A 24810-nucleotide genomic window follows, 5' to 3' on the forward strand; every position below is an offset into this window, starting at 1 on the left:
GACTGATGAAATGAGAGTGAGTCTTGATGGGCCAGATGGATGGGCCCGTGGCTGGATTGGTAAAGGGCAGAGAGCTCCAGTCCGACTCAGACGCCAGCAAGGTGGAGGTGGAGTACTGGTTTGGGCTGGTGTCATCAAAGATGAGCTTGTGGGGCCTTTTCGGGTTGAGGATGGAGTCAAGCTCAACTCCCAGTCCTACTGCCAGTTCCTGGAAGACACCTTCTTCAAGCAGTGGTACAGGAAGAAGTCTGCATCCTTCAAGAAAAACATGATTCTCATGCAGGACAATGCTCCATCACACGCGTCCACGTACTCCACAGCGTGGCTGGCAAGAAAGGGTATAAAAGAAGGAAATCTAATGACATGGCCTCCTTGTTCACCTGATCTGAACCCCATTGAGAACCTGTGGTCCATCATCAAATGTGAGATTTACAAGGAGGGAAAACAGTACACCTCTCTGAACAGTGTCTGGGAGGCTGTGGTTGCTGCTGCACGCAATGTTGATGGTGAACAGATCAAAACACTGACAGAATCCATGGATGGTAGGCTTTTGAGTGTCCTTGCAAAGAAAGGTGGCTATATTGGTCACTGATTTGTTTTTGTTTTGTTTTTGAATGTCAGAAATGTATATTTGTGAATGTTGAGATGTTATATTGGTTTCAATAAATAACTGAAATGGGTATATATATTTTTTTGTTAAGTTGCCTAATAATTATGCACAGTAATAGTCACCTGCACACACAGATATCCCCCTAACATAGCTAATACTAAAAACAAACTAAAAACTACTTCCAAAAATATTCAGCTTTGATATTAATGAGTTTTTTGGGTTCATTGAGAACATGGTTGTTGTTCAATAATAAAATTAATCCTCTAAAATACAACTTGCCTAATAATTCTGCACTCCCTGTAGTGCCACATTTACAAACCCTGGGTACAGGTAGTACCATATACTAGGGACATATAAGTAAAATAAATGTGTTTATTAGGTGTATGTCAATGTAAATGTTTTCAAGGGAGAGAACAAATACTTTATCACAGGGTGGCAGGGGTAATGTGCACAGAGTTCTATAGCCAACAAAGAAAAGGGTTCAGCAAAAGAGTGCAAAAATTGGAGGTGGACCTGCCGGAAGGGCAAATGTCCAACACTAGAAATGCACAGCACAAAAGCCCAAGTGCTTGACATATTGCCAGCATAAAAAAAGATGCAAAATTAAATTACCTAAACAAATTTATTTTCAGCTTGAGACATTGCATTGAGGATATTACATAAAAAGTTAGGAAGCACAGTGGGCGTCAAAACAGCCCTGTGTGCCACAATGTAATCCGCCTGCATGTGGCACGTGACGTACTTCTAAAAGTCCACAATGTAGCACTCTAAGCACAATATATCAGCTCTCAAGAGAACTTCATTGATTTAAAGTAATTGTGATCCCTCAAACTAGTCCTGTTCCATTCAAATGTATTTAATGTAGAGGCCTATGATGATGAAGAACACATACTGTTTGTCAGTGCGAACAGCTACCCAACCAGCCAAAGAGCCATGTCTTCAAATCCTTGCAACCGTTCAAGAAGTTAATGGAGTAGCAAAGTTTTGTAAGGGACCATCAGTAAAAAGGTATGTTGAATGAGATGCCTCGTTTCCAGGTTGTGCAGCCAATCTGCCCCTGGTGGAGAGCTGCAGATCTAACAATGAGAAAATGGAGAGCATGACACCCAAACCTCAGTTTTAATGAGCATTTTGAAATCAGACTGTTTACTGTCCCTACAAATAAAGGGAAACATGGAGTTGACATTGTAGTCCCATCCTCATCATTGCTGCCCAAGCTCAGAGGTGGGAACAGGGCACTGGGAAAGACCTTCACCATGGGCTCCCCTACCTACCACTCAGCGTGGCACCCCCAAAGGCCTTCCCTAGTTGGGGGAGCACATCAGTAGAATGCTGCCAGAGGGGCACAGTTGGAAGGTCTTGAAGGCTTTCCCCTTCGCCACGCAGCAAGCCACCATTGGCGAGGCTTGTGTGAAATTAGGTGCACATTTATCCAGAGTAGGGAAGGGAATCACTACTACTCTCCATTCAAGTTACAGAAAATGATTATTTTATTGGGAGCAAGCTAGGATAACCCATATGGCAATATTCTATATCTTGAGGCTGCTAAGACTTCACTCAAACAGCTGTAGATGGTTCAGAATATGGCCCCTAGACTGCTATTTCATTTCCCCAAACACTCCCCCACTTCCAGTCTCTTTTGGGGCCTCCACTGGCTCCTGGTGGAAAAGCATACCCGGTCAAAGCCCTGTGCTAGATGCATAAAGCCATGTCTAATGCAGGTCCCAACTTTCTGCTATTACTGGTGAGACACTTTTGCTCTAGCCGCTCCCTTTGTTCCAGCAATTGTAATCTTTGTCTGGTCCCTAGATTTAAAAACAACCTGTCAGGGTGGTTGCTCCTTTTCCTATCTGGGTCCCAGATTGTCGAACGCTTTGCCAGTATCGTTCGGAATGTGCCAATTTCTTAGCGCCTTTTCTGCTGGATGTTGGCCAAAACACTTTACCTTGTATGTGATGGGAAACCCTGCTGGGTAGCTTTACACTTTATAAAACTATATAATAATGATACTTCCTTTAGCATTACAAGCTATTATGCGCTAAACAATGTCCTAACGTTTATTTCTAACCCATCCCCCTTCCTCTAAAACTATTCCACGCCAACATTTGGACTCAGCTTCTGCCCCAAAAGTCTAACCTTTACAAAAGTTTGTGATTAACGTTCCTATGTGCACTGCTTTCCATTGTTGCCACTGTTTCAATTGTCTAGCCTCAATGCTCATGGACCACACCCTCCCCTTGATTCTCTGTTCTTTCACTCTCTTTCTCTCCTTCCTCTGCCCCTCCTTCATTCACTTATCCATCTCTCCATTCTTGGAGCCTTCACAGCTCGTTCCCAAGAGAACAAACTACCTAGAACTTATACTCTCAACCAACCTGAACCCATCTTGTGTTAAGGCTGCAGGGGTGTTGGGGGGGAGGGTCTTACTTGTTTGGAGCAGCGGGAAAAATGCACCCACATCATCTGTGGCGTGATAACACAACACAACAGTCTTATCATGGCATGCATCATACGCCTTATTTTCCCCCTTCCAAAACCTCCTGGACATTGAGGGCCTTACCTGCCCCTCCCCCAGAGCCTGCCTTGGCAGTGCCCAGGGTGAGCCATATTTTGTAATTTGTCATCTCTTTGATGCATTTCACATGACTGTGAGTGAAATATGTGGGTTTTCTGCCATCCTGGGGGCGGGGGATGGGTTAGGTACATCAACTGAAGCGTGGAGGGCCTCAAAGACTACAATTTGCAGGTTCTAGGTCTTTCTGTGCGGTGCAGCCCCAGATTACTGCTCCATGGCAAATTATAGTTACCATTATAGAGGATGTGGCGTACTGCCCAGAGCTGCCGCCTTGAACCTGGGGAACCAGGTTTGAGTCTCGACTCAACATCATGTTATTCTTAATCTCCCCATGCATGTCAAAAATGAATGTGTCCTTGTGTAATGTAACTGGTGCCCTCCAATATCTATGAGTTGAGTATGCGCTATATATATATACATATATTACGTAGTGGCAGTCGCCACTAGGTAGTTATAGTTAGGACCTGGTTTCTATAGAAAAAGTGTTTTTTGTTTTGCCAAAAACTGTGGCACCATTTGTTGAGTCTTCACGAAATGTTCCAAAAAAAAATGTTTTTGAAACTCGAGACAGAGGTGTGTATGCTTTCTGTGAATGGGAGTTCGGAGGGGCTGAGTGTGTATGTGTTGGGGTGGTTGTCAGATGGAGAGCCCAACAAGTATTTCCAGAGTTCAGTCCAGTCAGAGGGCCAGCATGGGGAGGTGAAACGATGACATGCAAAGGCTGTAAGGTGAACAAGGACATAAAGGGGCTTAGGGGGTCGGAGCACAAAGAGCAGAGGCAGGAGAGACAAGAAGCACACATAAAAGCTGCCACGGCGACGGAGAGTCACACCGAGAGGCTGCAGTAGTAGTTTCCAAAAAAACAACAGTGGTCACTTAAGCTGGGGTCCCAAAATGTGTTTTCTCCATTCATTTTTCCATACAGAGTTCGAACAGCGATAGCACCTAAACCACAGGATGGAATTACACAAAATTTGGAAGAAAGGTAGCTCTTAGTCCAGAAAGAGGCCTTTTGGGTCGAGTCCTGGGGACATTCCCATTTTATTGTGGGGGGGCCTGCTAGCCCCCTGCTGCCCAGGGATCACCACATCCTCAGGGCAATAAAAATAAAATGATGCAGGGGTTGCCACCTCCCCGGGGTGCTAAAGAATTGTAACTGGGGGTCACCTGCCCCGCCCACAACCCTGGGGACCACTGCCTCCCGGAGGCTTAAATCCAGTTGAATGCGGGGGTCTGTGTGCCCCCCAAGCAGCCCCAGGATCACCACCTCCCTGGGGCTATCAATTTATACAGGGGGGGGCCGTGTAGCCCCTAGCAACCTCGGGGACCACCACCCCTCGACCTGACAGCTCCCACCAAGCAAAAGCAAAGAAAGTTCGGCTTCTGACAGCGGGAGCTGTCAAACCGTGCCTGCTGTCATAAAGCAGACTTTTCATCTGTCTTCTCTGCATGCAAATATGCATGCTGATGTGGGTCCTTGTGAGTGATGATTGTGGGCGGTCAGGGTGATTGTGGATGTGTGTATTGGCTTAGAACTGGTTGTGGGTGGTCTGGAGGTATACAGATGTCACCAGGGCTTTGGGCTGGCCAGGTTCGGGAGAGTATTCAAATCTAGCACTAATTAAAAGCTGACATTGAACAGGGTCCTGACCACACCCGATATTCGTGGTCTTAAATTGAACAGTGGACCGGATAGGGGCAAAGGTACTGATCGATTTCTCATCAATGACTGCACACAGCCCTTAAGGAAATCCAAGTCAGTGATGAAGACTCTGTTTACAATGTAGAGTTTTACACCTCTTGGAAATCCTTAGAGTGTTTGCTTTTACAGATGTTGTGTTGAAGTAGTTTTTTCATGCAACACATGGCTCGTGTTTAAGGAATACTGTGAACTAGGTCACCTCTAGGTGACTTTAGGATGTGAATGGGTATTTACGATGGAGCACGATTGACAGCTGTAAAGTTAATGTTAAAGGCAGTGCGATTTTCTTACAGTGCCTGTCAGTGTGTCATATAGAAATTCAGACCAGATGTTCATCCAATCCTTGGCCTCTCCTCTGAGCATACAGAGCAATGGCCACACATGCGCCAATTGCAATTACCATTTTATGTGAAAGTGTATGAAACCACAGCTGTCATACAGCTGTTAAAATACTGACATCAGCATAGGAAAAGAAATGCTGTGTTCACACGATAGACATGTAGAGGGGAGAGAGGTGTAGGGAGAACAGGGCTTAAATGTCTCACAGAGTGATGGCAATGCACTACCTCTTTCAGAGACTTTAATAATATTTATTTTGCAGTCTCATATTGACAGAATGGAAACAATTTAAATTCTAATTATTTGCAACATTATCATTCTTCTTGCTCATTTATCTGATACTGGAAACAAGCACTGGCAAAGCTAATAAGTCTGGCTTGTTTAGGTGTAAGTTTACGGCTGGCACATTTCTTGGAGAAAAATGCTGACCAGTGATACATTTGTTTTATTCTACCTTTTGACATGGTTTGATCTTGTTGCCTTCAAATTGTAACTCTAAGGGGAAAAATACCAGATTAGAATCATTTTCCTGATATTTTCACCTATCTTGGCATGGAAATACCAGTCTGGCCAGTAAAATAATTTTAAGGTGGCCACATTAGGTGGATGTCATGATCTTGTGGAGTGACAAGGCCCTCGGTTGGTGCCTTGTGACATGGCCCACAAAGCACAGCACAGTTGTGTGGAGCGTTGGAGGGTGACAGTACGTGGGCCAGTGTTTGGACAAAATATTGAATTAAAGATATTGTGATAAAAATATGGTGTTAAGAATATCAGGATTTCAAAAATATAATCAACAGGAATATCGTAAGTAAGAATGCTGTTTTAGGAGTTGTTTTTAGTAGTGTTGTAAAGAGTATTCATTTAGAACATGTTGTTTCTAATGTAATTTGTAAGTGTTATTTTGTTTGTAATTATTGTAGTGTGTTTGATAATATCTGTTTAATATTTTTTATTTGCATTTTTAGGCAGATAATGTATTAATTATGAAATTGTTGAAACTAGTATTCCTAGCTGTGTTAATATCTATGGCTATGTACTTTCTTGGTTGTAGGTGTAGGCTATGTGAGTTGGTAACTGCTTGCTGAAATGCTATATATTTAGCTCTCTCTGTCATTGTATCTGTGAATCATGTAATAGTATAAATAAATATATATTTTTAATGTTTATATGTTTGTTAGTCACACATACAATTATGCAACTACTTCTATTAGTTATACTTACATGTATGTTCTTTTTAGATGTTTCACACTGTTTTGCAGCTTTTGCGTTGGGGGTGATGTAATGTGGAGCAGGGGCTTTCCTTTCTGTTGGAAGAAATAAAGGTGTCAGTTTCATTTTAAATGTTTATTTGTTGGTAGTTTGTAGAGGTTGAGATTGTTAGATTTATTTTTACTCACTTTGTGGTGGGTTTATATTTTTTAATAATTCATGTCTATTTACTTTGTTATATCTGTTTGCTGGTTTGTGATAGGTGTTTTTTTTGTAGGAAGTACATATAAAGAGAAAGAAGAAGTTGGAGAGTGTTTTGTTAATTATTTGCTATTTTACACCCTCAATGGTTATTAAAAGTAAGGTTTAATTTAAATATAAGTTTTACTTAACTGGTTAGATCGTTGTTGAGATGTTTATATTTCTTCTTTAAGGGTCTGGTCAGAGAATCCGGCAAAGTTTCCTGACTTGCAGCATATGCCATATTTAATGTATTTAGTTGATAAAATGAGTACATTTTTCACATTGTTGATGTAATTGTTTGCCTTATTGTATTGGGTAATGTTGTTTATAGTTTGATTTTTTTGGTTAGTTTAGTTTTAGATTTTTTGTTAGCAGTTATGTCCTTCTGTGGTAAATGCTAAAATGCTAATGTTTGATTTATAGTTTGATAGTATTAAGTATAATTATATATATATATATATATATATATATATATATATATATATTGTTGACTAGATGTTTGTAGTTAAAGCACATTTTGTGGGTTATGATATTAATGTTATATATTTTATCAGTTTGAATTATAAATATTGATATAATATATTTATTTATGATTCAAACGTGTATACAATGCTTTATATTTATTTTAAATAATTGTTTTAAGTTAAAGTAAATATTTAGTAATGCAATTAGTTTGGCAATATTATTGTAGTCAGTCTTGTGTGAATTTATATTTTTGTTACATATGTTTATTTATAGGTGACATTATTTTTGTTTCTGATATTTGTCCTTTCGATATAAGTAAAAATCAATATTTTCAACATTGATATTTGTGTTCTCGTTATTTGCGGCTTTATTAGTTAAGTATAGGAAGGCAATATTTTTGTGAACAGTATGTTTTTTTCAATATTTTTGTGTTCCGATTTTGTATGCATCAATAATATGTCAGTGATTCTGTGGACCTGGGGCATTCCAGTGACTATTCTAGGCACCAGTGGAGTGGCCCTTGTCCTATTAGGACGTGGTGCAGCGAGACAGAGGTGTGAATGCTTTCTGTGAATGGAAGTTCGGGGGGCTGAGTGTGTATGTGTTGGGGTGGTGGTCAGATGGAGAGCCCACCAAAGATTTCCAGAGTTCAGTCCAGTCAGAGGGCCAGCATGGGGAGGTGAAAGGATGACATGCAAAGGCTGTAAGGTGAACAAGGACATAAAGGGGCTTAGGGGGTCGGAGCACATAGAGCAGATGCAGGAGAGACAAGAAGCACACATAAAAGCTGCCATGGCGACGGAGGGTCACACCGAGAGGCTGCAGTAGAAGTGGAGTATGGCTGAGGCCCGCAGGGATATATTGCAGACAAATGAGCTATATGGGGACAGAGCAGGGGTTGCAGCAGGGGCGTAAAGCAGACCCCTGCAGCCCTTGTGGTGCTGGAGGGGTGAGGGGGAGCTCAACCCTCCAGGGGCCCCATTCAACCCAAGGATAATGAATATCTGTGCAATTAGGGATACTCTCTTCACACTAGCAGGGGGAGGCTGCAACGTTTTGCGTATATCACCGGGTTGCAGAGTGAGAAATGGCACCCAGAGGGGTAGCAGAGTGACAGTGGGGCTGTAAACAGTGAGGCAAGGCAGCACACAGAAAACACTGAAGGGGCAAGTGCAACACAGAGATGCTGCAGGGTAAGCACAAGCTCCACAGAAGGGATCAAGAGAGGCACATGGATTACCGGGCGTAGAATCAAGCAGGGACTGCAAGAGGCTGGGTACCTATTGTAGCTGAACAGGGCCTTTGGCACAAACAAGTGAATGCAGAGGGAGGCAAGAAGCATGTACAGAGGCTAAAGTGCAAGCAGAGTGCTATACAGAGGGGCTGCAGGGCAGTGCAGTAAAAGAGCATGCTGGGGCACAAAGAGGAGCTGCAGGGGGCTAAGGCTGCATAGAGGGGATGGAGGACACATTGTGTGGCAGGGCAGACAGGCATTTTTTGGGGACCGGGCCTGATAGAGGGGAGGCAGGGAACATACAAAGGGGCTTATGGAGGTGTGGTGGGACTCAGTGGGGCTGTAGAGGGGGTGGATGACCACCAAGAGGGTCTACAAGGGGACAGAGGGACCGCAGAGTGTGAGTAAGGGTGGCATACATATAGGCTTGATGGGTCAGTGGCCACACAAAGCGCTGCAAAACAAACAAGAGATCAACTAAGGAGCTACACAAGAACCGACAGAGGGCTAGTGGCCTGGGTGCTGATCAAGACCTGCTTTGGGGGAGGGTGCACATAGTGGCTTATGGGGGTTAGGGGCACAAAAAGCACATGCAGAGAGAGATGGGTGCACCTAAAGGGCCAGCAGATTTAGGGCAAGGTAGTACAAGGTAATACATGGGCTGCAAAGGTGACAGGAACACACAAGGCTGCAGGTGGAAGACCTACAATGAGGGGACGTAGGCGAGTCAGGGAGCACACAGAAAGTCTGTGGGGGTTAGAGGACAAACAGAGAGATAAAGGCCAGTGTGCACAAAAGTCCTGGAGGACACTGGGGAGGACCAGGGTCACACCAAGGGGATATGGCGGACTCAGGGGGAGATGCATAGGGGTATGTAGAAGCATGCCAAGGAGTGGCCGCAATGCATGGGAGGTAAGGAGCACAAACAAAGGATGTGAGGGGAGGAAGAACGGTCATAAAGTGAAGCTACATGGGGCTGAGACCACACAGAGGGGATGGTTACAAGACACTTACACTCACTGGATGATGTTATCAGTGACTTCATCAGTGATGTAATTTAAAATGGCATCAGTGAAGTCATCAGTGATGTCACTGACCATGTCATCAGTGATGTAATATGTGAAGAGATAAGCAGTGCAATGTAAGTTATAGTTAGGTTTGGTAACTATAACTGCTGAATTTCTATGGTTTTGAGCGGATGAAAACTGAGCCTAACTATACGTCCCTGTAACCTTTGCTTTTTCAGTTAATTTCTAAGGTTTTTTAAATTCTATTTCCTAACTATAACATCCCGGTAGTCTTCATTTTTTCAGTGAATTTCTATGTTTTTTATATTCTATTCTAGGTACGCACTTGTACCTGTATGAATTTCTATGTTTTTTAAAATAATATTTCCTAACTATAAAGTCCGTCTATTAGATAATGCACTGCAGAGGTTTTTGTCTGTTATCAGACAGTTATAGTACCAAATAATGATTGCAGCAGTGGAAAATACTGACTTATGCTTGTTTAGTACTACTATACTTCAACAGTTCCTTGGTCTGACAACACTTACATTGAGGCAAAGAACTTTACGGATGGAATTAACTGTCCCATCACAGTTATCTTTTAATAGGAAATTGGGCAACTACTTTCTCTGAAGTAATAGCCGTATTGTAAATTAAAAGTATTGCCACTGATTCCGCTCACTTGCACGATTGCTACCCCTGGCACTCATTCCTCCCTTGACCAGTAGTATCAGGTTCTTTTTGAGCTGTGAACATAAGGAGTTCATGTTCTTTTGTGCTTACTGTAACTTTTTTTTGTTGCTTTTTTTTTTATTATTTACAAATTCGTTGCGAAAAGCTGGTTTACGTAGATTCCAGTACCGCAGATATATACGCAAAGTCAGCGTGTTTCTTGGAAAGTGTAAAAAACATATAACAGATATTGTAATTGTATATCAGATACTGTAATTCATGTTTGAGGTTAGTAGCTCACTAATATGACATGAAAATTTTAATTTTATATGTAATATGCTTGAAGACTGTTTTATTATCATTCTCATATTCGTGACGACGCCGACATTCACGATGTCGTCGTTTGTGAATATCACATGACTACAGAATAAAGGGACTTCATTGGGCAAGCCACTTTTCATTATTCTGGAAAGGAAGTCCCCACCCAGTTTTCTTTTCTTCACACTTCCAGTGCTCATATTGGACGCATCTATTAGAGTACCTGCCTTTCCAATATTGAAAAGTTATTTTTGTCTTTTGTTTTGTTGGATTTGCAAAAATAAAATGGCATCTGGTGGCAGTGGAGAGCAGTTGCCACGCCCTAAGGAGGAAAATTCTTTGGAGGAGGAACCCCCGGCAAAGCGCCTTGTTTTTTTTTTTACCATCCCATTTGGGGAGAAAAAAACTGTGGCAAAGCATGTAAAGTGCTCTTTGTGTGAGAAGTCTTTCTCCAGGGGTACATCAACAAATACTCCTGTAGCACTACCAGTATGTTGAGCAATCTGAAGACATACCATAGCAAGCACTTGGCTAGAGCCCAGAGGGAGCGCAGTGCAGCAGAATCATCAACATCCAGGGCTGCACCAATCACACGAGGAGAGCCTATTCCTTCTGAAGTACAACAACATCTCCCTGAGAAGTCCCTGGAGGTCAAAAGAATTGGAACATTTTGGGGCATATTTATACTCTGTTTCTGCCGTGCTCGCCTCATTGTTTTGACGCAAATGAGGTGCACACTGAACTCCATATTTACATTTTGACGCTAGTAACGTCTAGCATAAAAATATTAGAGTTTGCAGCATTTTTTTGCACGTGTGAACCTACCTTGTGTCAATGAGATGCAAGGTAGGCGTTCCCATCCCAAAAATTGCGCTATCCCCATAGCACCATATTTATCCCCCATGCAAAAATGACGCAGTTTGCTTAGTGCCATTATATAATGCCTGGGTCAGACCAGGCGATAGGGGACCCGTGAACCCATTTCCATGGTCAAACACCATGGAATGGGCCCACAGGTGCCCACCCCAAACACCTGGCACACTTCCACCCACACCAGAGAGACACCAAAGGATAGGGGACCCCATCCAAGGTAAGTAGAGTAAGTATTTTTTTTAAATGCCATTTGGTGCCCTAACATGGGGCCCCCTGCATAGCACTGAGTGCAATGGCCATGCCCAGGAGACACTGGTCCCCTGTGTTGGCCATTGGGGTGGTGTGCATGACGCCTGTCTTTTCCAAGACAGGAGTCATGCTTTAGGATGGTTATGCATCTGGAAATGACGCAAGGCTGGTTAGCGGCATTTTTTTGCCACTAACCAGCCTTGCGTCATTTCCAGATGCACAACCTCCTATTTCCATACCGCCACCCCCACCCAACTGACGTAAACAATTTTACGCTACCCCAGCTTAGTGCCGGCTTGCGCCATTTCATTAATATGGTGCCCGGCTGGCGCTCAGGAATGGCGCAAGCCTGCAGTAAACCTTTTGGTGCAAAACTGCATTAGCGCAGTTTAAAAAAAGATAAACTGTATGTGTGTGTATGAATAAGAAAGAGTGTGTGGGTGCCTGTATGGGTGACTGAGTGGCTGTGTTAGTGGCTGTATGTGTGAGTGACTGGGTGGGTGAGAGTCTGTATAAGTGAGTGGCTGGGTGTATGAATGGCTGTATGGGTGTGTGACTGGCTGTATGAGTGAGTGACTGGGTGTGTGAGAGTAGCCTCTGACCATGGGCTCAGCGCTCTCCCCCACTGCCTCTGCTTTGCTCCTTGTGTCTGCTGCCCAGCTGCATTACACGAGGATGCCTGTTCAATCCTGTGGTCCACCTGGAGTGACTCACTGCCTTGTGCAATTGCTGTCACGTTAATTGAGTTTTGTAAAGTTTTTTTTGTAAAGTGTAGTTATAGTCTTGTTTTTCTGGATGCTTAGGGCCAGATTTACAAGAACCTGGCACATCAGTACTCGTTCGCCAGTTTGCTTGCCTTGCTCCTGCCCCACCTAACAACACCATGTGTTTGCCGTATTTATAATGGCGCACCATGGTGGTCGTTAGGCCAGTAGTGTCATAATTGTTGACGCTATTGTGGCGCTTTTTCTCCACTAGTGTCAAATATGTTGACACTAATGGAGCAAAGTGTAAGGAGGCCCATAGGTTAACATGGGTGCGTCATTTTAATGCCTGCTCTGAATAAAAATGATGCCCAAAATGGCACCATGAAATCTTGCAGATTAGATTTCACTGTGCCATTTTTGTGGGGCTCCTAACGCCGGAACGCCCCCCCTTCCATTCATTATGCCTAACGCAGGCATAATGTGGTGCAAGGGGTAGCATAGTGGCACAGTGCATGCATTGCGCTACTTTGTAAATATGGCGTACCAAAAATTGCCTCCTTGAGCCACATTAGCATAAAAAAATGATGCCAGTGTGGCACAAGGAGGCGCTAGGGCCTTGTAAATCTGGCCCTTAGTTGCCCCTTTTTGTTTTGCTTCCTTGCTGTGCACTGTTGTTGCCTGTACTTTGTTTGTCTGTTGTTTCCCACCATTTTATCTCTCCCCCATGCTCCCTCTCCCACCCACTTATGGAAACTGCTGTGCGACTGCGCCCCCAATGCACGGAAGGTGCACCAAAGGCAAACCTGTCTGTGCCCGCCTGTGCCTGGACTGCACCCAGCACCAGGAACCTTGGCCCTACTCACTCTCACAGAGCCTCCGATGCAGATCTCCATTCTCTTGGCCCCAAATGCAACAACAACTGCTGCCTCGCATCACCCCACCACACAGCAGAACCATTTACCAGCACCCACTGACGATACTCCTCCCCCCCGAGCACTGACCGCCATCACTGCTGCCAACACCGGGCCATTCCCGCCAACCAAGAAGGCCTCCGACCAACTCAGGTACATCCTGTTAAACGCCAGATAGCTCTGCAATCATGCAACCAAAGTCTGGGATACCATCTCCAACCTCACTCCTGACGTAACCATCATCACAGAGATTTGGCTGTCCCCCGTCTCCACCCGAACATTGCCACAGCAACACCCCCGGCTACAAAATGAGACGCCACAACCGCACCAACAGGCACAGAGGTGGCATCGCCGTCATACACAAGGAATCAATCACCTGCACCATCATCAGTGATGAAACCACACCCATCATGGAGCACATGAACTTCCAGCTCTATGCCGACAACAACAACACCATCAAAGGCACCCTCGCATACAGACCACCAGGACCAAGAACAGACCTCAGCAATGCCATCACTGAATTAATCACCCCACTCGCCCTTGAACCCGAACACAAAGGGGGTCATTAAGAGTTTGGCGGACGGAAAAGGCCATCCACCAAACTCCAGTGGTCAGGTTACTGCCAGTGCGGTCCCCTTCCTGCGGACCCCATTACAAGTTTCCTGCTGGGTCAGCGGGTGGAAACAGAGTTGAGCCGGTGGCAATGTTGCAATGCGTAGGATGCACCAGCACCTGTCATGCTTTTCACTCTCTGCTGAAAAGCGTGACAGGGCTAGCCATGGGGACCCCCTGCACCCTGCGGGCAACCGCCATGTGAGCACTGGCGGAGAGGGGGTCATAATCCCTAGGGCAGCACTGCTTGCTTGCAGTGTTGCCCTGGTGGATTGGGACTGCCAGCACGGCCAGGCCTTCTGGCGACTGAAAATTGGCGGTGCTGGTGGGCCGACCATGGCGCAACTACCACGATCGTAATGTGTCTGCCAGACTGCCACATTGGCGACGGTCTGACTGCCACTGTGGCCCTGGTGGTTTGAAGACCGCCAGGTTTGTAATGACCAGCTTAACTACCACCTGGATGACCTCACCAACTCCACCAACCTACTGGAAAGGCTAAACAACATCAGCCTCAAGCAGCTGGTCAAGTGCCCCATGCACAATGCAGAACACATGCTGGACCCCATCTTCACATCCAGGGAACATAAACAGCTACAGCCACACCATGGACTTCACCTAGTTGGAGCACTACATTGCAGACTTCACCCTTGCTGGATCCCCGCACACAGCCCCCACCTGCCACAGCGGCCCCTCCCACTGTTGGTCCACGATCATTTAGCAGCAATATACCAACTTGGATCAGGCAGTACAGAACTTTAACGACTGGATCACCAGCCCTGCCAAACCACTCGAGACCCACAGAACTACCACAAAAGTAAGCTGGTACACTCCAGAACTCAGCAAACAAAATGCAGGTGCAAAGAACTGGAGAGAAAATGGTGCACCAGCAAGAACCACGCCGACCGAGCCACCTTCAAAACGGTCATCAATGACTACCACTGCCAGATCAAAGCCACAAAAAAAAGAGGTCCTGACCCGCTGGATTGAAAACATTGCCAACTAAATCAAGGAACTCTGCACCATAGTCAGCCATCCAAAACTCCATCCCCGCATCACAAGAACTCTGCAGTGCCCTTGCCGACCACTTCCACAACAAGATAGAAACCATCTACAGTAACTTTGATGCCCAACCCTCCCACCTCCCCGGCATCCTACCAACCTACACTGCCGACACTGCCGACCACATGCTCACCGGATGGGGACAACTTAGCACACTTAACACAATCACTCTCATGAGCTCCATCTACTCAGGAGCACCCACCAACCCCTGCCCACACAGGATCTTCAGCCTCAGAAGAAACAAGATCAGCCGCCAGCTCACCACCATCCTCAATGCCTGATTAACCACAGCCACTTTTCCAGAAGCCTGGAAACATGCAGAGATCAGACCCCTCCTCAAGTAGCCCTCTGCAGACCCCAGCGAGCTCCAGAATTACTGGACGATCTCTCTGCTCATATTCCCCGCCAAAGTGCTGGAGAAGGCCATCAGCTTTCAACTCAGCGATCACCTGGGGAGAAGCAACCTGCTAGACCCCTACCAATCGGACATTAGAGCCAATCACAGCACCAGGCAGCTCTGATTGTCGCAACAGACGACATCCGCACCCTGCTTGACTGAGGAGAAGCAGCCCTCCTGATCCTGCTCGACCTCTCCTCAGCCTTTAATACCGTCTCCCACCACACACTGATCAACTGACTACTCCAGATTAGGATCACAGATGATGTGCTCAGATGGATGGCATCCTTCCTCACGGGACGCACCCTGAGAGTCCGCCTCCCCCACTTCACCCCACAGGTCAAACACACCATCTGTGGCATCTCCAAGGCTCCTCCCTAAGCCCAACACTCTTCAATTCTACATTACACCACTCGCAGACATTGTAAGATCACACAATATCAACATAATCTCCTACGTTGTTGACACGCAGTTCGTCTTTTCACTCTCAACAGACCACACCAAGATGAAGACCAACTTCCACAACTGTATAAAGAAAGTATCTGCCTGGATGAATGACAGCTGCCTAAAGCTCAACATGGACAAAACAGAAGTTTTGATCTTCGGCAGACACTTAACCCTCTGGAACGATTCCTGGTGGACAGCAGAGATCAGACTCACCCCACACCAAAAGATCACACCCACAAACTCGGCATTATTCTCCATGAAACGCCAGGTCAACACTATTTCCTCAACCTGCTTCCACATGCTTCACATGCTCCACAAGATCTTTAAGTGGCTCTCCATCAGCACGAGGAAGACAGTGATGCAGGCCCTCATCACCAGCCATCTGCACCAGGCAACGCACTCTATGCAGGCACCACCACCGAAGTCATGCAAAGACTCCAGACCATCCAGAACGCCACTGCCAGACTGATCCTCAACCTGCCCAAGAGAACCAACATCACCTAGCACCTGAACGAGTTCCATTGGCTCCCGATCCAGAAAAGATGCCACTTCAAGTTTCTGACTCATGACTACAAAGCCCTCCACAACCAAGGACCTGCCTACCTGAACCACCGCCTTCACCTTCACCAGCCAACCAGGAACCTCCGCTCAGCACACATCACCCTTGCATATGCCCGGGCCGTGTCGGAGGACACTCCTTCTCCAACCTCGGCACCAAAGCCTGGAACGCCCTCCACCTCTGCACCCCACCCTCGCTGACCCACTTCAGTAACAGTCTGAAAATCTGTCTTTTCGAATAAACACCTGCAGCAAGCGCCTGGATACCCACTCGGGTGACAAGCCACGTTTTACTACTAACACCTGATTGATTGATTGTGAATGGGAGTATGGGTGAGTGATTGGGTGTGTGGGATGTGTGGGATGCATCAGTGATTAAGTGGCTGTGTGAGTGGCTGTATGAGTGAGCGATTGGCTGAGAGGCTGTATGGGTGACTGAATGGTTGTGTGACTGGCTGTATGAGTAAATGGGTGTGTGTGAGTGGGTGTATGGATGTGTGAGTGGGTGTGTGAGTATTTGTGTGAGGGACTGCGTGGGTCTGTGAACGCCCTAAGTGGCCAGGCGCATACCCAGACGTGGGTCCCATGCTCACTGTGTCATTGGAATCAAGCTCCACCTGACTGATGAACCTGATCAGGGTGACCCTGGTCCCAAGTTGGTTAAATTCCAGCTCAGAGAGAACACACCTGGCACATGGGGCTAGACCATGGATACTCAAAGTACGGCCCGGGGGCCGCATGCGGCCCTCCTGACCTTTAATTGCGGCCCCCTCGTGAACAACAGCACTGGGCAGCTGTTCACTAGACAACGCAGAAAAAAATCAGAAAGCTGTGAAATGGGCATACTTTGTTTACACTTTATCTAAGAGGCCTAGACAACTTGTCTTTAGGAACAAATTTAGTTTTAAAGATATCTTTCACTAGACATGTAAGAACATGACAAACTGTTAGCAAACTTCAAAAACGTGTTTACATGCATGAGCGTTTTACCTTACTTTGCACCCCCCCCCCTTGTGCCCACCTTCCATCACCCTCCTACTCTCGGCCTACTGGCACCAGTGTGGCCCTCGGGCACGCCACAGGCAGTGTTTTGTGGCCCCCGGTGAAATGTTTGCGAGTACCCATGGGCTAGACTACTCCCATCGGAAAAGAGCCAAGATTGAGCTGCGCACGGCTGGGTCCAATCCAAAGGCGGCACGGTGGGCAACAGAACAACTGGCTGGAATGCTACCCATAGCGATCGCCAATGGCTAGACCTATTAAAACATTCCTCCCATCACTTTTTGTGAGTTTGAATAGTAGCCTGATGGCATTTTATAATTAGAGGCCATTAGATGCCTACATCTGCAACGTAAGATCAAGTGAACAAAGTAAATGATGCATGTTTATGCTACTGTTTGTTAAGGTGCCTTTACGACGTTTTAGTAATAGCACCAGACAAATGTGTTTGTTTTATGAACAAATAATGGTAAAAGTAAGCCCTACAACTGGCTACGAGCAGCTAGACAAATCAGCTTCTTCTAGCTCGGCCAGTAGCACTCTTTCATTCTGATTGGTGCAGCTGCTAATGAATGGCAAGCTGTTCTCTAAATCCTGCTACAGAGGGCCAACTGTTTTGTAGGTCTGCTCTCTCACTGTCTGCATATTTGCTGGTAGTGACCAGGAGCCAACAGTATGTGTCGCCAACCAAAGCACCAGTGTGCATCTCACTATTTGAGCTAAAGTATGTTGTTTTTTTATATTCAAGAGAGCAAGAAACATTTTGATTGACATTTCATGACATTTGCAACTGGACTGCGGTATACAGGCTGCCAGTGGTTAATTGTAGATAAAAACAAGCATTTGCAATGCAATGGGTCTCACATTTGCTCCAGTTCGAGCTAGTGGCGCTGTGATTTCCTAACTGGACTTTTCTTGCCACATAAATTGAAAATGAAAAGTAAAGCCTTAGTTGACAAAAGCAAGCTGATTCAAAGTGATATGGCCGCCAGGAGCGGGAAGGAGGGACACAAAAGGAAAAAGAACTTTGCTCACAGTCAAATATATCAGCAATCTTACAATTATCCACGTAACAGGGTCAATCTGCTGTGAGGTAACACAAACTTCCCAATGAGGGACAAATGACATTATGATAGCAAAGGATTTTTGAAGGGCAATCCCATGAACGAATGAAAGTGGTGGGTGTGGTTAAAAGTCCACAATACTAACAACAGGTCAAAGCGCTTCCACGCTCGACCTAAGCTCTCCTCTGAAACACGTGGCTGCTGCAATTAAATGTGCAAGCACTGAATACTGAGGCAGAGTAATCCTAAAGCCACCTCGGGCCTATTTGACCCATTTACAGCCACTCCCTTTCCCTTGAGCTCTTTGACCAGGTCACTGACAGTGAGCAGGCACATGGGTCCAAATTCTAAATGTGTTTACATCTAATATTCTGGGATAGTGATGTGTGTTTTCAATATTGTAACACATCAGCAGCTCACAAATATCACTGGAAATAATTTCTGTGACACCCTGCAATTTCTCATATGTGAGGTCGTGGTTGGATCTAAAATAAACTTTTTTATGAATGTTGCATGCAACAAACACAACATTTGTCTGCAAAATGTCTGTAATAGATTCTCACACAAAACCCACATTAAAAATAAATGAAAAGAAAATGCTATTTGCAACAATCGCTTTAAATATTATTCAAGGTAGTCGGGGAAAGACTCTGCAGATCAGAGCTGGCTCTATCAGGGGCTCCCCTGCAATGCTGGGGCCCTGTGCCAGACCCACTTTGCCAATGCCTTAAAACATCTCTGGAGATTGCTCCACACACCTGGCTAAAATTATCCTCCCATTCTAGTTAATTTCAAAGTGCTTTCTGGGGTGAAAGTTTGCACTCTAGAAAGGGGCAAATTAACATTGCCTGCATCTGCGGGGCCCTTGTAGGCTCCATCTAAAGCCAATTAACCATGCTCTGGGCCAGTTGACTAGATGGACCTGGTCAAAGCTGGTTTTTGCTAAGATTGCACCTTGTGCATGGGCTGAAAGAAATTGTGCGCCCTTCTTGATGGTAGTGAATCTAATGATGCAGCTTTTGTGTTCTCTGGCCAGTACCTGGATGAGCAGGGATTGGCCCCTGAACACAAACATCCCCGGACCGCCCCCAGCTCACCTAAATCACCGATAGTTTAGCTGTTTCATGCATATGATGGTTTTCTTGATGTGTGTCAGCAGTGATCAGAGGGTGAAGGAAGGGCGAGGAAGGGGTAAGGAGGTGTTAAAAACATAGCCTGTGGTATGATAATAAGGGGCATATTTAAGAGTCCCTAGCCCCACTAGAGTGTCACTTCTAGTGGTGTTCCGGTGGTGCTATGTCCTGTGCCGTATTTACAAGGTGGCGTTAAGCGACCTTTTGTGGCTTAACGACACCTTGTAAATACAACCCCTTCACATGCAGACCTTTCTTTGCGTGGAAGGGACGTGCAATGGGTGTTGTGGGCGTGCCACGCAACACCCATTGCATTTTGACGCTGCCTCAGATTTATGAAATTTCGTAACCCAGAGGCAGCACCAAAATTTAATGCCACGTCAGGGATGGTGTTAGCAAGGCGCCACAAGGAGGAATACTGCATTCTGCAGCATGCATAGAAAGAGCAATCTGCCAGACATGATTGTTTATGTGCGGGAAGGTGTCTCTTCCTGCACATAAACAATAATTTAAAACTTACACTTTGGCACTTCTGTGTGTGCTGCATTCGGCGCATCCCTGAGTTGTGAAAATGGCGGAGCGCGGCGCTGCCAATTTTGGCACAGTGTTGCGCTCTGTCATTTTCTTTTAGATAATATGGGCCTTAATGTCTACAGCCGCTTTAATCTGGGAAATCAGACAGAAATAAACAGGAAGGGGCAAGGCTGGACAAAGATGAGAAGGTCGCTACTTTTAGTTTAACCTTAATGCACACAGCTCCCTGATGCGCCTCTCAGAATATTAGCACCCTAGACCTGGGTCCAGCTCGCCCATGCTAAAGTCCTGCCCAGAGCCTCGTGCAGACAGACCTGCTGTGAGCTTTACTCTCAAGGGCTGAACCGGTCTTTTATCTTCTCAATGTTGATAAAAGGAAAAAACTGTATTGGGAAACAGCACACGTAGAGAACTCGAAACCAAAAATGGTAAACTGCAACTTAAAAAGTAAGTGTGGGCTGCAGAAGGAGTCAGTAATAGTCTTCACAAATGCAGTCAGAGTCCTGCTTTAAGCAGTGGAGAGGCCTTAGGACAGTTTGATCACTCGGACATTATTTGTTTTTCTGCTTGTTTGAGACGCCCAGATGCTGTTTTCCGGCAGCAGATTGGCTACTCACCAAAGGCAGCAGCCCTGCCATCAAGGCTTTGCGGGGCAACCCGGCCCTGGGGTTGCAGGTCATTTGGCTCCTTGAAGTCAGCAAACTTTGGTAATTTCAAAGACACGACTGGCCGCCCTTCCCTGATTTTTCCAAACAAGACTCCGGGTATAAAAGGGTACTGTGGAAGAACACTTAATAAAATGTCATTTATATAGTGCCCGAAACCAGCATGCAGGTCTGCAGATACTACATCTGGTGATGTAACCACTAACTTCAGTCGAAGCACAACGTAGGGAAGGTGGGTGCCCCGGCGCCCTCACACACCAGAAGATGGCAACATGGCTCGCATAGCAATCACGCCATTGTTAAATGGGCTGTGTGTGTCACTAGCCATTTGACAAACAGCGAAAAATGTGGATACTTAATGATAGCGTAACATAAAATAATGACCTGCAATTCAATAGGCTGCCTTGTAAGTAAACTCACATGATCTTAGAGAACCCAGTGCTATCATTCATGTTCAATTGAATGGACTCGCTAGAGTGGGGAGGGAAAAACAACAACGCTTGGGAAACCAGTGTGCGTCCATTGGAGGGTCTCGCGGAGAGAGAGACCCAGTCTAGTCTCTCTGCGGGAACATTCAAGAGGACGTGACGGAGGACGGCAGGGATTGGTGGACAGGTAGGTGGGGGCGGGACGTGGGAGGAGGTTTAAAAGGGGGAAAGGGGAGGGACCGGCCTCTTCGGCGCTTACTCATCGCGCAGTCAAAGAAGTTGGCCGATCCCTGGGGAGCTCATCAGGCAGGTTTTGAGTTTTGTAGGCCCAGCGCCATGGCAACTAGCCACGACGCGGAAGCAGTGAGGGCCGCACTTCGCTTATTAGGCGTAGCCGGCCAAGCCGACTTGCTCAGGCCTGGTGTTTTGGACTAGGCCTGGGTTGGCATGACGTGCCTGACATGGGCTGCGTCGGGAGGGGTAGCGGCCGCTGTGGCCGCATGTGAGCCGCAGGGCGTCCACCCCCAATTGGATAAAGAGGAACAGAGTGCAGGCCAGGATGGGGGGATACAGCTAAGGATACAGAAGGGGAGTCTCAATAGGGGAAATTGGTCAGGGCAAGGCTGACGTTGTGGAGGTAGTTGATGCCCTGTGGGATACTGACATGCAGGCACAAGGGGAAGCGGGGCCCAGTGCTGGCCTTACACCACTGGATCTTTCATTACCCAAGAGTGGGCATAACAATGGCAAGGTAGGGGGTCCTTTTGTATGAAAAAGAGTAAGGGTGCAGGCAGGGTAGCAGGTGGCGCTGTTAAGGGCAGGGTGCAAGAGGCTGGTGGGGCAGTGCCTCAAAGGTTTTTGTGTGAGCAGACAGGACAGGTCGGAGGCACGCCAGGGACTGTGCAGGAGGGCTCAGAGGCTGGCAGGTCAGGGCAGCAGAGGCTCAGGATGAGGGATGCCTGGGATCTTGAGGCCAGGATACAGGAGCAGAGGCTTATATTGGCAGACAGAATAGAGGTGGACAGGGTTGTGTTGCAACAGGGAAGGGTCATGGACAAGAGGCAGGCAAGAAAGGAGGTCATCAGAAGTTAGGGATGTGCCGGTACCACCGGACCAACCACCAGGGCGAGGCAGCTGGCTGTGGGTGCCCAAGTAGAGGTGGGGAGGGGCCAAGCGGCTTGTGCGGCTGGGGGGTTTGGCAGCGCGATGAGCTCGAGTGGCACACACGGCCATGAGGGGTGCGGAGAGTCAATGTCAGTGGTGGAGACTGGCAGAAAGAAGGTGATGCCAACGGTGCACAATACAGCCTCAGGATGTTGGTCGGAAGCGTTAGAGGGGTCGGCGGCGGCCTTCTCTTCGACGCGGGATCAAAGTAATCGCAGAGATGGTTTGCGCCATGGGGGACACGTGCGGGGACTTCAACCACTGTGCTGATGACTGGTGGAAATGATGGCAGGTGGGAAATGGATGAGGATGATGTGGTGGAGCTCGATTATGGGGACGAGATGGATGAGTGGGAAGACTGGGAAGTCAGTGATGCTGAGGTGATGGGTAGTAGGGGGAGGGCGCAGGAGCGGCACAACCCCCTCTTCTGTTTCTCTCTTGCAGGGAAGCAAGGTCAGAGGTGGACAGCAAGAACCTTCTCATGGACTGGCGCGGGTGGTCATGGGGCAAAGAGAGGATTGTGGCCCGTGGTGTCACAGGCAAAGGTAAGGGTGAATGGTGGTCAGTATGGGGACACACTAGTCCATTGGGGTGGGAGATTTTTCAGTTCTTGAGCCTCCTGCAGCCGGGGCGGCGCAGGAAGGTGTTAGCATGCAGACTAAGGGTGCAAGTGCGGCAGTAACGAGTGAGGCTGGGGACATGGCACTGTGTGAGGTCACGGGGTCTGAAGACAAGGACGGAGGGGGGACACAAAAAGAGGCTCCCTTACATGGGTTTGACCATGCCACTGGGATATCACGTAGCCAAGAAAACAAAGGCAAGGCTATGGAAACACGAGTATGTCGACGTTTTTAAACTCTTGCATAGAGACATACAGGCCAAGGAAGGTTCTAAAGAGGAAGAGTGGGAGTTAGCTCGCAGACCAAGGGTGCCGATAACAATGGACAATTGAACATCGGCCTTTTTGATATTCAACAGCATTTATTGCGAGAAGTACCCAGATAGGGCCATAGCCTTGTTTAAATATATGGACATTATATGGAAGACTCAGAAGCATTTTGGGGGTTTCTCGTGGTTGAGCTACGATGAGGAGTTTAGGGCTCAAGTGAGCATTAATCCTGATAAACCTTGGGTAGACGTAGATCCTGAATAATGGATGCGGTGGATGGCGTTGTCGCAGTCCACGGCATCTACGCACACAGCTAGTGGCTTGCCGGTAAAATTCAAGCCGTTTCAGGCCCGTCCCACCCAGTGAGGGGCGGGTACTGGACAACGGGCCATGGTACTGACAACAGGAGCATGCTGGAACTTTAACAAAGGTTATTGTTCCAGACAGCCCTGCAAATTCAAACACGATTGCTCCAAATGCAGGGGTCGTCACCCAGTCACGCAATGTTTCTCCCTCTCCAGCCCAGTGGAGCAGTGGAGAACGACCAAGGGCAGGGGCATGCAAGGGCTCCTACGCCAATTAGGCTGGAGACCCTCATGCCATGGCTACAGGGTTACCCGGATAAAGACATGGCTTATAAGTTGGAATAGGGATTTAGAGAGGGTTTTCGTGTGAGTTACTAGGGCCCGAGAATGAGGAGATGGGCAGACAATTTGCGGTCTGGGAGAGACATGCCACAAGTGGTAAAGGACAAACTGGATAAAGAGTATCGTTGGGCAGAATTGTGGGTCCATTCTATGAGTGGCCACTTGAGGATCTTATGATATCTCCGCTAGGTGTGGTCCCTAAAAAGCTTGTAGGTGTGTTTCGCCTCATTCACCACTTGTCATGGCCAGAGGGGGTGTCCGTGAAAGATTTCATTGCCCCAGAGGATACTAGGGTGGTGTATGCATCTGTGAACGATGCCATTAACCTGGTTCACGGGTGTGGCAGGGGATCGGAGTTGGCAAAATGTGACATCCAATCGGCTTTCAGGCTGCTGCCCATACACCTGGATGATTTTGAATTGCTGGGAATGCAGATTGATGGGGCAATCTATGTTGACAGGGTGCTTCCAATGGGCTGCACCATTTCCTGTGCACTGTTTGAAGCATTTAGTACCGTCTTACAGTGGGTTTTTGTCAAAGTAAGTGGACATTGTGAGGTGACTCATTATTTGGATAATTTCCTATTTGTAGGAGCGGCAGGATCTAGGGCTTGTGGGCGGGCCATGGCTTCCTTTCAGAGTTTGTCACAACACGTGGGGGTGCCTTTGGCGCCTGAGAAGACGGAAGGGCCACAATGTGTGTTAACGCCATTGGGCATTGAGTTGGATGCAGAATCCTTAATCGCAAGACTACCAGCTGGCAAAGTGGGAGAGATCTTGGAGTTTCTGGGATGCATACTGTCCTTACATAAGGTCGATTTGCGAACAGCACAAACGCTTTTGGGTTACCTCACTTTCACTTGTAGGGTCATTCGGGGGGAAGGACTTTTTGTATGCGAATGGGCTGGCCATGTCTGGGGTGGTTCTTCCACACCACAGAATACGCATATCAGTGGGGCTGACAGAGGACATCAGGGTGTGGGAAACCTTTCTGACACGTTTCAACGGTGTCTCCATGTTTTTCCGTGAGGAAGACATGGTCTGGCAAGTTTAGATATTTTTGGATGCGGCTGGAGCCTGTGGCTTTGGGCTCTT

General features: G+C 46.9%; 1 long non-coding RNA gene across 1 annotated transcript in view; it reads right to left on the reverse strand.

Annotated features, from left to right (window-relative positions):
- The window catches only part of LOC138258381 (uncharacterized), a 92337-nt gene that overhangs the window by 64112 nt on the left and 3415 nt on the right, over positions 1-24810 (reverse strand). The window contains exon 2 of the long non-coding RNA XR_011198411.1: positions 6451-6533. This is a non-coding gene — a long non-coding RNA (uncharacterized lncRNA). The remainder of the gene's footprint in view (positions 1-6450; positions 6534-24810) is intronic.

Source organism: Pleurodeles waltl, chromosome 2_1 (assembly GCF_031143425.1).
Source record: "Pleurodeles waltl isolate 20211129_DDA chromosome 2_1, aPleWal1.hap1.20221129, whole genome shotgun sequence".
In the NCBI taxonomy this organism is placed as follows: Eukaryota; Metazoa; Chordata; class Amphibia; order Caudata; family Salamandridae; genus Pleurodeles; species Pleurodeles waltl.